This window comes from Galeopterus variegatus, unplaced genomic scaffold (assembly GCF_000696425.1).
Source record: "Galeopterus variegatus unplaced genomic scaffold, G_variegatus-3.0.2 Scaffold2037, whole genome shotgun sequence".
Taxonomy (NCBI): domain Eukaryota; kingdom Metazoa; phylum Chordata; class Mammalia; order Dermoptera; family Cynocephalidae; genus Galeopterus; species Galeopterus variegatus.
The window spans coordinates 68,885-73,387 of record NW_007728148.1 but is presented as its reverse complement, the minus strand read 5'-3'; positions in this window follow the sequence as shown (position 1 = coordinate 73,387).

The following is a 4,503-nucleotide window of genomic DNA, read 5'->3' as shown; positions in this document are numbered from 1 at the left end:
GGTCCGGTACGGGAGCAACACTGAGGGTTGCGATCCGTTGCCGGACACGGAAAAAGACAAAAGACCAAAAAAAAAAAAAAAATAGAATCTGATCTTTGGTCTCACATCCCAGGGAAATGAACTGTGTATTTCTGTTTTATTTATAAATGATTTTTTTAAAATTATATAAAAACTGATCACTTTCAAATAGGACTAATGCTGAAATGCTGTGATATCTCCCAGGCTAAGGGGAAGCTGGGCTCTGGGGCCCCCGGTGCTTTGCCCCTCTGTCCGTCTGCCCTGTCCTGGGGTGATGGACAAACGACCACAGTCAGGAGAGTCTGAGGTGGAAAGCCCCTAGGCTGAGCCCCCTGTGGCCCCATATCCCTCACATCCGTGGCCTGGGCTGCCTGACTCCATCTCCTGCTCTTTCTCAGCTGGCCTAGGTAGTGCCAGGAACCAATGGGGAGACTGTGAAGGCACAGGACCTAGAGCTTTCAAGTGACAGCACCTGGGGAGGGACCAGGAAGGGGGAGGGGAGTCCAGGAAGAGGACAGAGGAGACACTTTTCATCCCATCTCTGACCCTAGAGGGTCCACAGAGGGGACTCAAGGCCCAGCCGCCCACTGGATTGCTATCTGCACTTCGTCGGAGGGCACCGTGAGAATGACCCTCAGCCTCCCAGGGCCTGCATGAGTTTCATGTGAGCAGACAGGTGTGAGCTAATAAATAAATAAATAAGAGTTGTGGCAAAATGCACAAACATAAAATTCACCATTAACATGTTTTAAAGTGAACGACTCAGTGGCATTTGGTATACTGTGCAACCACCATCTCTACTGAGTTCCAGAACATTCTCATCACTCCATAAAGAAACCCTTGTGCCCATCAGCAGTCACTCCCCATTCCCTTCTCTCAGCCCCTGACAGCTACTAATCTGCTGTCTGTCTTTCTGAATGTGCCTGTTCTGGACATTTCATGTAAATGGAAGCACACACCACGTGGCCTTTTGTGTCTGGCTCCTCTCACTCAGCACCATGTTTTAAAGCTTATTCCATGCTGCAGCGTGGGTCAGTACTCGATTCCTTTATTTGACCCAATTCCGCTGAACAGATACACCATATTTTGGTGTATTTATTCTTCAGCTGTCAGCTGGTGAACACTTGGGCTGTGTTTTCCGCCTTTTTGCTATCGTGAACAATCTGCTATGAACACGGGGGTATGTGCATCTCTGTGAGACTCTGTGTTCAAACCCCTCAGGTGCATACCCAGGAGCAGAACTGCTGGGTTAAGCTGTACCTCTGCTTTACACATTGGGGAATGCCACGCTGTCTATCACAGCAGTGCACCATCTCACGCCTACCAGTGACACGTGGCCCACTTTTTCCACAACCTCCCTTGTGAGCTTGGTTTTGAGAGCAGCCATCCAAGTGGCTACCAGCAAAGGAGCATCTTGCTGTGGTTTAGATTTGCATCTCCCCAATGATCAGTGATGTTGGGCCCCTTTCCAAGGGCTGGCTGGCTATTTGTGTATCTTCTCTGAAGAAAGGTCTATTCGAGTCCTTTGCCCATTTTTAAATTGCCTCGTTCTCTTGTTGAACTGTAAGTTCGTGACATGTTCTGGATATCAATCCCTTCTCACATGTACAAGCTGCAGGGATTATTCTCTCACATTCTATGAGTTGTTTTTTCAGTTTTCGCTGAGTGTCTTTTGAGGAACAAAAGTGGGTTTTTTTTGTTTTTTTTTTAAAAAGATGACCGGTAAGGGGATCTTAACGCTTGACTTGGTGTTGTCAGCACCACGCTCAGCCAGTGAGCGAACCGGCCATCCCTATAGAGGAGCCGAACCTGGGGCCTTGGTGTTATCAGCACCGCACTATCCCGAGTGAGCCACGGGCCGGCCCCAAAAGTTTTTAATTTTGATGGAGTCCAATCTATTTTTCTCTTGCTGCTGACCCTCTTTATTTTTTTTTTGTCTTTTTCGTGACCGGCAAGGGGATTGCAACCCTTGGCTTGGTGTTGCCCACACCGCACTCAGCCAGTGAGCGCACCGGACACTCCTATATAGGATCCGAACCCGTGGCGGGAGCGTCGCTGCGCTCCCAGCGCCGCACTCTCCCGAGTGCACCACGGGGCCAGCCCCTGATGCTCTTTTTAACGTCTAAGAATCCATTGCCTAATCCACAGCCAGGTAGACGTGCCCATGTTTCCTCCTAGGAGTTTTATAATTCTCAACTCTTCTATTTAGGTCTTTAGTCCATTTGGAGTTAATTTTTGACGTTAACTTTGTTGTTACTGCAGGCCCGCCACACCAAGGTTCCCCATGCTCCACAGCCAGAAGAGCGAGCTGACCCTCAGGGCGCGTGCCTGGGTACACCAGGGTTCCTCCTTAGATGTCCACCGAGCACAGGACGGAATGATGAATGAGGGGGGCAGAAATGAAGGCATCACAGATGTGTGGGTCCAGGCTGAGTTGCCCCAGCCCCCCAAGACACTCCACTGCCTCCTCACTCATCTGAAAGTGTAAACACAGAACCAGATACACAAACACCGAGCGCCCCTTGGAACGCCTTTAATCAGGGTCTGCTGCCGCTGCCAAATTTCCAGACCCGACTCAATCAGAGGGTCTGCCACGAGCATGTTGTATTTCTCTCGCTGGTGGCGGCTGCTGTACACAGACGTTCCAGCTGGGACGTGTGAAGGGTCCCTCGGGGTCTGAGCACAGCACAGCTGGCTCACAGGGGCCTCCCTCGCCTCCTGGAAGAGGCCCCGGCCCTGCCAGCTGGCTGAGCGCCCATGCTGGGTGGGGCCTCCCAGCAGCCCTGAGAAGGGGAGACTCAGTTGTCACCCCATTTTATAAGTGGGGAAACAGAGGCACTGAAGGATGACCTGAGGGGCCTCAGTTACAATCCAGGCTCTTTCCCTGGCCAGCAGGGCTGTCTCCTGTCTTCTGAAAGGCTCCTAGAGTGTCCCCCCGGTTGAAAGCCCTCTCTTCACTGTCCTCGGAGGCAAACCTCAACTTCCCACTGCAGCCCACAAGGCCCTCCCCTGCCTCCTGCCACTGGGCCTTGACCCAGTGTGCCTCTGTCTGGAACCTTCCACGGTGGCTCCTGCTCATCACCCGAGTTTCAGTTCAAACGCCACCTCCTCAGGGAGCCCGCCCAGGCCCCCCACCTCCGCTTCCAAAATAATGCTTTTAGTCAGCTCGGGCTATCGTAATAAAATACCAGCCAGGGGGTCGCTCACACAACAGAGATTTACATTGTCACAGTTCTGGAGGCTTGGAATCCCATATCAGGGTGCTAGCTGATCTGATTCCCGGTGAGGACCCTCTTTCTGGCCTACAGGGCTCACCTTCTTGCCAAGTCCTCACATGGCCTTTCCTGGGTATGTGTGGGTACAGAGAAACCTCTCCCTTTTCTTCTTCCTGTAAGACCACCAGTCCTGTAGATCAAGAACCCACCTTTATGCCCTCATTTAACCTGAATTACCTCTAGAAAGCCCCATCTCCAAATACTGTCATGGTGAGGGGTTAGGGTTTCCACATATGCATTGGGGGGGGGGACAAAATTCATTCCACAGCCCCTGCTCACAGACATGTCATCTGCCTGTGTCTGTCCAGCAGGCCAACCTACCCTGACAGCTGGGACCAGGTGCCACCCCCAGGAAGTGACCATTGGCAGGTGGAAATGGGGAGCCCAGAATCACCCCAAACCCCAAGTCTTCAAGGAGCACCCACAGCCAATCCCAGGCAAAGCCCGTGGATCCCAGGACTCTCCCTGCAAAGCCCCCGAGGTGCAGGGTGGGACCAGGGGGAGGGTATCCCTGGCCTGGGCTCCGGGGTGCCGTAGCCCCGGGGAGCCCAAGAGTCTGTGACACAGGGGTGACCACAGGTGTCTGATCCCCCAAAGGACTAGACAGCTGAGAGTGGACGGGCGGGAATCCTGGGCAGCATTTCTAAGATCAGCCTCCCACAGGTAAAGCAATGTGCCTGCTGAGCGGGGTCGAAAGCTGGGGGACAGGTGGGAGGCAGCAGGGGACCCATTGTCCACCTGGAGCGTATTTCGGGCAGCTGCACAACACAACAGGAGCAGCATGGGTTTAAAGCTGGGCAGCCCAAGGTGAACCTGCTCAGTCCCTGTAGTAAATGGAATTGGGTCCCTCCAAAAATTCATGTCTACCAGAACCTCAGAATGTGAACTTATTTGAAAATAGAGAATTTTTGCAGATGTAATTAGTTAGGATGTAATTGAAACAAGCTCATCCTAGATTCAGGGAGGTCCCTAAATCCAGTGACTGGTGTCCTCACAAGAGGAGAGAACAGACAAAAGGAGAAGCCGTGTGAAGACAGAGGAGACTGGAGTAAGAGGTCCACAAGCTGAGGACACCAAGGGTTGCCACAGCCTCAGAAACCAGGAGAGAGGCCAGGGACAGATCCCCCAACAGATCCTCAGAAGGAGCTAGCCCTGCAGATACCTCAATCTTTTTTTTTTTTTTTTTTTTTTTTTTTTTTTTTTTTTTTTT